The sequence below is a fragment of the Mandrillus leucophaeus genome, unplaced genomic scaffold (assembly GCF_000951045.1).
Source record: "Mandrillus leucophaeus isolate KB7577 unplaced genomic scaffold, Mleu.le_1.0 Scaffold429, whole genome shotgun sequence".
NCBI classification, from domain to species: domain Eukaryota; kingdom Metazoa; phylum Chordata; class Mammalia; order Primates; family Cercopithecidae; genus Mandrillus; species Mandrillus leucophaeus.
Window position 1 is genome coordinate 37,637 of NW_012104576.1, and position 10,764 is coordinate 48,400.

The 10,764-nt window shown below is 39.1% G+C and overlaps 1 pseudogene; it reads left to right on the forward strand.

Annotated features, from left to right (window-relative positions):
* Positions 1-490: 490 nt before the first annotated feature.
* Positions 491-2,164, forward strand: LOC105549001 (annotated as a pseudogene).
* The last annotated feature ends 8,600 nt before the right edge of the window (positions 2,165-10,764 follow it).

Here is a 10,764-nt window from a genome sequence, read left to right on the forward strand (position 1 = left end):
TCCCTCCCCTGCCTCCCTCCCTGCACTCTGCCCACCCTGCCGCCCTCCTTGCCCTCAGACACTCAGAAGGAAGTCCAGAGACATGGGAGCGGTGGCCATGTAGCACAGCGGCCAGCAGCCAATGCCGGGTCTGAGGAGCAGCCCTGAGGACAGACATTGGGCAGTAGTGAGGGGCCAGACTGGCTGGAGGTTGTGACTCTGGCTACAGTCCCCCCACTGCAAGGACAGCCTGCCAAGGCTTTGATCTAGGTGGTGGAAGTGGCCGGCCCAGATGAGGTGCTCCAAGTCCCTTGTAATTCTGTTCAGAAGAAAAATCAGTAGTGGTCTGCTCTTGCCATAATACCAAACCTTTTTGACTTACGCTTTGGTGCTGCAACACTGGAAGAATTCAGTTTCCAGGAATATCTTTTTTTCATTTGAGCGATTCTTTGGGATGGAAAAATATTTTAGTCTTAATAATTACTTTGTTTTAAAGCTATTTTCTTTACAGTCTGAACTGCTTAATAAATGGAACCATTTACTAACAAGGTACACAGCCATTTCTCATCAGGAGCTGGTTGAAAACTGTGCTGTGAGTATAGCAGGAATGGCACAAGAAGATAGCCATCATGGGCAAGTGCCATCCAGCTTTCATCATGGTGCCAACAAGGAACTTGACCTATCCACCAAAGTGTAACACAGGGAATCAGGAAATCCTTATTCTACATTTGTGGACACCACGATGAGTAAACCACATCTCAATGAAACAAAGAACAGTCATACTTCAGGGAGACAAGAGCAGAGTCTGACAGGCATGCTATTAAGAAAGACCAGGAGAATTCTGATGACACAGAAGAGGAGGAAGAAGAGGAAGAAGTCTCTTGCAAAAGGGAGCAGATCATAGTGGAGGTAAACCTTAATAATCAAACATTAAATGTACCTAAAGGGGAAAAGGGTACCTCTTCTCAATCCAAAGAGACTCCTGTTCTTCAACAGCGAGGAGGAAGAGAGTGAGGAAGGGGCCACAGATAACAGCAATGACTGGAGAGAATGAAAAGCAGAAGAAAAAGAAGAAGATAATAGAGAAAGTCAGAATTACAGAAAGGAGAACGAGGAGAGCAGCCTCTGTTGCTGCAGCTACCACTTCCCCTACTCCCAGAACTACAAGAGGTTGCAGGAAGAGCGTAGAGTCACCTAGGCGTAAGAAGCGGGCCACAAAGGAGCCTGAAGCACCAGTTCAGAAAGCTAAGTGTGACCTGTGAGAAGTGCCCCAGGGTTTTTTGTTTTGTTTTGTTTTTTGTTTTTTTGAGACAGAGTTTTACTCTTGCTGCCCAGGCTGGAGTGCAATGGTGTGATCTCGGCTCACCACAACCTCCACCTTCCGGGTTCAAACGATTCTCCTGCCTCAGCCTCCCGAGTAGCTGGGTTTACAGGAATGCGTCACCACACCCAGTTAATTTTGTATTTTCAGTAGAGACGGGGTTTCTACGTGTTGATCAGGCTGGTATCAAACTCCTGACCTCAGATGATCCACTCGCCTCGGCCTCCCAAAGTGCTGGGATTACAAGCATGTGCCCCAGGGTATTTAACACTCGGTGGTGTCTGGAGAAGCACATGAACGTTACTTATAGGCACATGCGGATTTGTGATAAATGTGGCAAGAAGTCTGTCCTGGAAAGTGAGCTGTACCTTCACCGGCAAACAGACTGTGAAAAAAACATTCAGTGTGTTTCCTGTAATAAATGGTTCAAGAAACTGTATCCTTCATTAACATATCAAGATTATCCATGGTTACGCAGAAAAGAAATTTTCCTGTGAAATGTGTGAGAAAAAAATCTATACCATGGCTCATGTGCGAAAACACATGGTTGCACACATGACAGACATGCCATGTACATGTGAAACCTGTGGAAAATCATTCAAATGCAGTATGCCACTCATGGGACATTCCCTGCAGCATTTTGGAGAGAAGCCCTTCAGAGGCGAGAACTGTGATGAAAGGTTTCAGTACAATTACCAGCTACACACCCACATGAGCATCCACATTGGGCACAAACAGTTCATGTGCCAGTGGTGTGGCAAAGATTTCAACATGAAGCAGTATTTTCACGAACACATGAAAACAAACACTGGAGAGAAACCCTTTATCTGTGAAATCTGTGGCAAAAGATTTCATAAATCATAAAGGCCAGAGTAAGGACAACTTTAAATGATAAAGGCCAGAGAGAGGACAACTTTGTGCGGCAGCTGGCAAAGAACAGTTCAGCACAGCATCACTAACATCCATCTCCTTAAGTGTGTTCTCCAGGAGATACGTTCCCATGTGTGAATGTGCACAGAGAGAGTCGGTGGGTGTTTCTTTAGTTCTCAGACTCTCCTCAGCCTCCACTAAGAGTTCTGTCATTGTCATTGAAACAACAGATCTAAGGAAATGAACAAGAAGACGACCTTGAGCCCACAGAGGGACTGTCATCTAAACCAAGGGAACCACCAAACTAAAGCCTAATTTGGTTGCATTTTCTGGTGACTTTTCTAAGTTTCAAATACTCAAGACTTCTGGAATTTTATAATTTCCTATCAGTTGATTAAAGAAAAAAGAAAAGATGAATAACACTGAAAGACCATTAGGAAGATTAACTAAGAAGAGAGAAAATCCAAATAAGCTCAATTAGAAACAAAACGAGAGATATTACAAGCAATACCGAAGAAATACAAAAGATCATTCAAGGCTACTATGAACACCTTTATAGGCACAAACTAGAAAACCTAGAGGAGATGGACAAATTTCTGGAAATATACAACCCTCTTAGATTAAACCAGGAAGATATAGAAACTCTGAACAGACAAATAACAAGCAGTGAGACAGAAATGATTAAAAAGAAAAAAAAAAAAAATGCCAACAAAAAAAGGCCAGGACCAGAAGGATTCACAGCTGAATTCTATCAGATATTCAAAGAAAAACTGGTAAAAATCCTACTGAAACTATTCCAAAAGACAGAGAAAGAGGCACTCCCTAAATCATTCTATAAAGCCAGCATCACCTTAATACCAAAACCAGGATAGGACATAACAAAAAAAGAAAACTACACACCAATATTCTTGATGAACATAGATGTAAAAATCCTCAACAAAATACTAGCCAACTGAATCCAACAGCATATCAAAAAGATAATGCACCACGATCAAGTGGGCTTCATACCAGGAACACAGGGATGGTTTAACATAGGCAAGTCAATAAATGTGATATACTACATAAACAGAATTTAAAACAAAAACCACATGATCATCTCAATAGATGCATAAAAAGCATTTGACAAAATCCAGCACCCTTTGTGATTAAAACCCTCAGCAAAATTGGCATAGAAGGGACATACCTTAATAAAAGCCATCTAAGACAAACCCACAGCCAACATTATATTGAATGAGGAAAAGACAAAAGCATTCCACCTGAGAACTGGAACAAGACATGGATGCCCACTTTTACCACTTCTCTTCAACATAGTACTGGAAGTCCTAGCCACAGCAATCAGACAAGAGAAAGAAATAAAGGACATCCAAACTGGTAAAGAGGCAGTCAAATGATCACTTCTCACCAATGACATGATCATATACCTAAAAAACCCTAAAGACCCATCCAAAAAGCTCCTAGAACTGAAAAATAAACTCAGAAAAGTTTCGGAATACAATCTTTTTTTTTTTTTTTTTTTGAGATGGAGTTTTGCTCTTGTCACCCAGGCTGGAGTGCAATGGCACAATCTCAGCTCACTGCAACCTCTGCCTCCCAGGTTCAAGCAATTCTCCTGGCTCAGTCTCCCAAATAGCTGGGATTACAGGTGTGCACCACTACACCCAGCTAATATTTGTATTTCTAGTAGAGACAGGGCTTCACCATGTTAGCCAGGCTGGTCTCAAACTCCCGACCTCAGGTGACCTGCCCACCTTGGCTTCCCACAAGTGCAGGGATTATAGGCGTGAGCCACCGTGCCTGGCCACAGGATACAAAATTGATGTACACAAATTTGTAGCACTGCTATACACCAACAGCCACCAGGCTAAGAATCAATCAAGAACTCAACCCCTTTTACACTAGCTGCAAATAAAATAAAATACTGAGGAATATACCTAATCAAGGAAGTGAAAGACCTCTACAAGGAAAACTATAAAACACTGCTGAAAGAAAACACAGATGACACAAATGGAAACACATCCCATGCACATGAATGGGTAGAATCAATATTGTGAAAATGAACATACTGCCAAAAGCAGTCTACAAATTCAATGTGATTCCCATCAAAATACCACCATCATTCTCCATAGAACTAAAAAAAACAAACCTACAATTCATATGGAACCAAAAAACAGCCCACACAGCCAAAGCAAGACTAAGCAAAAAGAACAAATCTGGAAGCATCACATTATCCTACTTCAAACTATACTATAAGGCTATAGTCACCAAAACAGCATGGTACTAGTATAAAAATAGGCACATAGACAAATGGAACAGAACAGAGAATCCAGAAACAAAGCCAAATACTTATAGCCAAATGATGTTTGACAAAGCAAACAAAAACATAAAGTGGGGAAAGGACACACCCTATTCAACAAATGGTGCTAGGATAACTGGCAAGTCACATGTAAAAGAATGAAACTGAATCCTCATCTCTCACCTTACACAAAAATCAACTCAAAGACGGGTGCAGTGGCTCATGCCTGTAATCCCAGCACTTTGGGAGGCTGAGGCAGGGGGATCACTTGAGGTCAGGAGTTCAAGAGCAACCTGGCCAACATGGTGAAACCCCATCTCTACTAAAAATAAAAAAATCAGTCAGGCGTGGTGGCAGGCACCTGTAATCTCAGCTACTCGGGAGGCTGAGACAGGAGAATTGCTTAAACTTGTGAGGCAGAGGTTGCAGTGAGCCCAGATCATGCCATTGCACTCCAGTCTGGGCAACGGAGTGAGACTCCATCTCAAAAAAAAAAAAAAAAAATCAACTCAAGATGGATCAAAGACTTAAATCTAAGACCTGAAACCATAAAAATTCTACAAGGTAACATTGGAAAACCCCTTCTAGACACTGGCTTAGGCAAAGACTTCATAACCAAAAACACAAAAGCAAATGAAACAAAAACAAAGATAAATTGATGGGACTTAAACTAAAAAGCTTCTGCACAGCAGAAGAAATAATCAGCAGAGAGTAAACAGATAATCCACAAAGTGGGAGAAAATCTTCACAAACTATGCATCCAACAAAGGACTAATATCCAGAATCTACAAGGAAGTGAAACAAATCAAGAAGAGAAAAACAAATAATCACATCAAAAAATGGGTTAAGGACAGGAATACACAATTCTCAAGAATTGTCCATTGAGAATCTTCTCAAGAAGATATACAAATGGCCAACACACACATGAAAAAATGCTAAACATCATTAATCATCTGAGAAATGCAATTAAAACCACAATGAGATACCACCTTACTCTTGCAAGAATGGTCATAATTTAAAAATAAAAAAATAATAGATACTGGCACGGATGTGGTGAAAAGAGAATACTTTTATACTGCTGATGAGAACATAAACTGGTACAACCACTATGAAAAACATGTGGAGATTCCTTAAAGAACAAAAGGTAGATCTACCATTCGATCCAGCAATCCCACTACTGGGTATCTACCCAGAGGAAAACAAGTCATTATACAAAAAAGACACATGCACACGCACGTTTATAACAGCACAATTCTCAATTGCAAAAAATATGGAACTAGCCCAAATGCCCATCAATGAGTGGATAAAGAAAACATGTGGTGGTACAGACACACACACACATGCCATGGACTATTCAGCCATTAAAAAAAAAAAAAAAAAAAAAAAATCATGGCATTCACAGCAACCTGGATGGAACTGGAGACCATTATTCTAAGTGAAGTAACTCAGGAATGAAATACCAAACATCGTATGTTCTCACTTGTAAGTGGGAGCTAAGCTATGAGGATGCAAGTGCATAAGCATGATACAATGGACTTTGGGGACTTGGTTGGGGGAGGAGTGGGAGGTAGGTGAGAGACAAAAGGCTGCACATTGGGTACAGTGTACACTGCTCGGGTGATGGGTGCACCAAAATCTCAGAAATCACCACTAAAGAACTTACTCATGTAACCAAACACCACCTGTTCCCAAAAACCCCATTGAAATTTTAAAATTTAACTTAAAAATAATTTTTTTTAAAAAGCTACATGCAAAAAACAAAAATCTCAAAAAATAACAGGTACTGGTGAGACTGCTGAGACAGAGGAATGCTTAAACACTGCTGGCAGGAGTGTAAATTAGTTCAACCATTGTGAAAAACAGTGTGGCAATTCCTCAAAGACCTAAAAACAGAACTGCCATTCGACCCAGCAATCCCAATATTGCATATATACCCAGAGGAATATAAATCATTCTATCATAAAGACATATGCATGTGTATGTTCACTGCAGCACTATTCACAATAGCAAAGACATGGAATCAATCTAAATGTCCATCAATGGCAGACTACAGAAAATGTGGAACACATACACTATGGAATACTATACAGCCAGAGAAAAGCACAAGATCCTGTCCTCTGCAGGAACAAGGATGGAGCTGGAGGCTATTATCCTTAGCAAACTAACATGGGAACAGAAAACCAAATACCACATATTCTCACTTACAACTGGGAACTAAAAGATGAGAACACATGGACACATAGAGGGCAACAACAGACACTGGTGACTACCAGAGAATGGAGGGTAGGAAGAGGGAGAGGATCAGGAAAAATAACTAATGGATACTAGGCTTAATACCTGGGTGACGAGATAATCTGTACAACAAACCCCTGTGACATGAGTTTACAAATATAACAACATGTACATGTACCCCTGAACCTAAATCAAAACTTAAAATAAATAAATATTCCAATTAAAAAAAAAAATACTACAAATAGAACTACTATATGGCTGAGTGCGCTAGCTCATGCCTCTAATTTCAGCATTTTGGAAGGCTGGGGTGGGCAGAGCCCAGGAGCTCAAGACCAGCCTGCCTGGGCAACATGGCAAAACCCTGTATCTACCAGAAAATGCAAAAATTAGCCAGGCCTGGTGACATGGTGCACCTGTAGTCCCAGTTACTTAGGAGGCTGAGGTGGGAAGATCACCTGAACCCAAGGAGGTTGAGGCTACAGTGAGCTGTGATGGCACCACTGCACTGCAGCGTGCTGACAGAATGAGACCCTGTCACCAATAAAGATACTCAAGATATGGAATCAACCTAAGTGTCAAATAACAGATGGATGAAGAAAATATGTTGTATATACACAATGGAATACTATTCTGCCATAAAAAAAATACTGAAATCCTGCCATTCGTAGTAATGTGAATGGAACTAGAGGACATTATGTTAAGTGAAATAAGCCAAAAAGAGAAAGTTAAACACCTCATATTCTTACTCATACGTGGAAGCTAACAAAAAAAAAAAAACCTGAACCAAGGACACTGGGAGGGGAAGGGTAAGGGAGGATTTGAAGAGATTTGTCAAAGGATACAAAATTACAACTAGATAAAAAGAATGAGTTCTAATGTTCTATCCCATATGACTATAATTAATAATAATATATAGTTTCAAAAAGCTAGAAGCAAAATATTGAACTTTCTCAACCAAAAGAAATGATGTTTAGGATAATGGATATTCTAGTTACCCTGATCTGATCACTATATATGTATCAAAACATCACTATGTACCCATGAATACAATTATCATTTGTCAATTAAAAAATACAAATTTTAAACAGAGCCTGGCACCGCCCCTCACTCTTGCTTTCTCTCTTGCCATGTGATCTCTGCACGTACAGGCTTCTCTTTGACTTTTGGCATGAGTGGAAGCTTCCTGAGGCCCTCACCAGAAGCAGAAGTTGGTGTCACAGCCTACAGAACCATGAGGCAAATAAACCCCTTTTCTTTATAAATTATACAGCCTCAAGTACTCCTTTATAACAACAAATAAACAGAATAAGACAGTAGGTATTGTCTCACTTTCAGATCTCAGTGAAAACTCTTTCAATATTTTACGACTGAATATGATGTTTGCTACAGGTATTTTAGTAGCTACCCTTTATTAGATAAAGAAAATTACCTTCTATTCTCAGTTTCCTTAGAGTTGTTATCATAAAAGGGTGCTGATTTATACTTCTGTTCTTTAAAAAATTTTAAACGGGTGTAGCTCACTTTCCAGAAAAAGTGCATTCCTAAATATATATGATTCCTGGGTCATGGCAGGTTACATGTCCCCCCATACCCCTCTTAACAGTAACCCAACTAGATTAGAGCTCCACTCCCATATACATTGGTTCTATACCCACACTGCAACAGTTCTACTTCATTATATCATCTGAGACGGCTTGTAGCCATGCTGAACTGCTAGTCCAGGCTGCCCAAGTTATTTCCCATGGCATCAATTTTGCTTTTGTTAATACTCTGATTTTGTGTAATTTCTCTCTAAATTTATTTTTCCCACATATCTTATTGATTTAAGTACAGATTCTGGAGAACATGATCCATCTCAAGAATGTGTAAATGTTACAGTAGAAATACCCATATATGCCACAGAAGAGGATAGCAGTCAAGCCAAACTACATTTAAACGTATTTAGGCTGGGTACAGTGGCTCACGCCTGTAATCCCAGCACTTTGGGAGGCTGATGCAGGTGGATCACCTGAGGTCAGGAGTTCAAGACCAGCCTGGCCAACATGGTGATATCCCATCTCTACTAAAACTACAAAAATTAGCTGGATGTGGTGGCGGGTGCCTATAATCCCAGCTACTAGGGAGGCTGAGGCAGGGGAATTACTTGAACCCAGGAGGCAGAGGTTGCAGTGAGCCAAGATTGCACCATTGCGCTCCAGCCTGGGCAACAAGAGCAAGACTCCCTCTATAATTTTATTTAAAAAAATATAAATAAAAATCAAAAAATATTTAAGGGCTTGTTTTAATTAGGACTAAAGATGCCCAGTCAATCAGATGGAAACACACAAATGAATGGACTATAAGGTAGTTCTATTGAAAGGCAGCTAAGCATGGGTAGATTACCTATTTGTAAAAAATAAATAAGAGGGCACAAAATACAGTTAGATACAATGAGTAAGATCCAGTATTTGATAGCACGATAGGGTGACTACAGTCAGCAATAATTTGTTGCACATTTTTGAATAATTGAGGGAGTACAACTGGAACTTCTGCAACACAAAAAAAAGTAAATGCTTGAGGTGACAGATACTACATTTACCATGCGATTATTACACATTGTATGTCTGTACCAAAGTATCTCATGTACCCTATAAATATATCTAAAAAACATGTTCTGACAGCCAGAAATTATCTAATTGTTGCTAATACATTAGAATCAAAAAAGCTCACACCTTTATGCTGAACATAGATCAGAAAGAATTTTATATAACACTATTTCATCATGTGACTAATTATGGCTCCAGAATTACTGCTTATAATTCTTATTAGCACAAAATAAATGTATATAATACTGCCAAAAATGATCACAATTTATGTGCTTTGTAGGTCCATACTCACCTTCACATTTTTCAAGAATCTGGACTGTTTCTCCTATTTCTAAGACCAATCCTTGAGGGACAGATCCTCGAAAGCTGCATATCACTAGAAAAGCAAGGATAAACACACCAATTAGTATTTTTAAACACTGAGACAGGGTCAGAGTCACTGAATTAAGCACTAAATTTTCTTAAATGTATACCTTCCCTTCTTTACTAATTCCTCTTTCTAAAGTGTAAACTCCTTTCCATTTAATCTACATTTTGAAAAATAATATTAGCAGTTTGGGACAATAAGACACATTGTGGGAAAACTGCTATCCATGAGTGGTGGGTTCATGTGTGCTTGTAGAAAAACATTTCTATTAACAGAGTCTCTGTCCCTTGGATACCCTATGTTCGAGTGTCCTTTTTCAGCAAGTTTGTATCAATTACTTAAGAAAAAAATAATATTAGGAGCTTCTTATCTACCACAAGCAAACAAATAGATATGTTTTAAAAGAATCACCAAATAAATTTGATCATGCTTTGAAAAGCAAAAATCTCATAATAAAGATGAACAGAAATTAATGAAATAGAAAGCAAATGCACAACAGAAAAAATCTATAGATAACAATCAAAATCCCATAACTTTTTTAAGGAAATTGACAAACTGATTCCAAAATTCATATAAGAATACAAAGAATAAAGAAAAGCCCCATCTTACCTCAAAGTAATAAAAGCCATATATGACAAACCCACAATCAAATCACACTGAATGGGGAAAAGTTTAAAGCATTCTCCCTTAGAACTGGAACAAGATAAGGATGCCCACTTTCACTTGTCTCTGACATAATACTAGAAGACCTAATCAGAGCAATCAGGCAAGAGAAAGAAATAAAGGGCATCCAGATTAGAAAAGACGACGACAAACTGTGACTATCCATCAATGATATAATCATACACCTAGAAAACCTGTCATACAAAAGATTCCTAGATCTAATAAACTAATTCAGTAAAGTAAGGTCTCAGGTACAAAATCAATGAAACAAATCAGTAGCACTGCCATACACCAAAAACCAATCTGAGAATCAAATCAAGAACTCAATCTCTTTTACAACAGCTGCAAAAAATAAAAATAAAATACGTAGGAATATACTTAACCAAGGAAATTAAAGATCTCTACAAGAAAAACTACAAGGCACTGCTAAAATTAAAAAAAAAAAAAAAAAAAA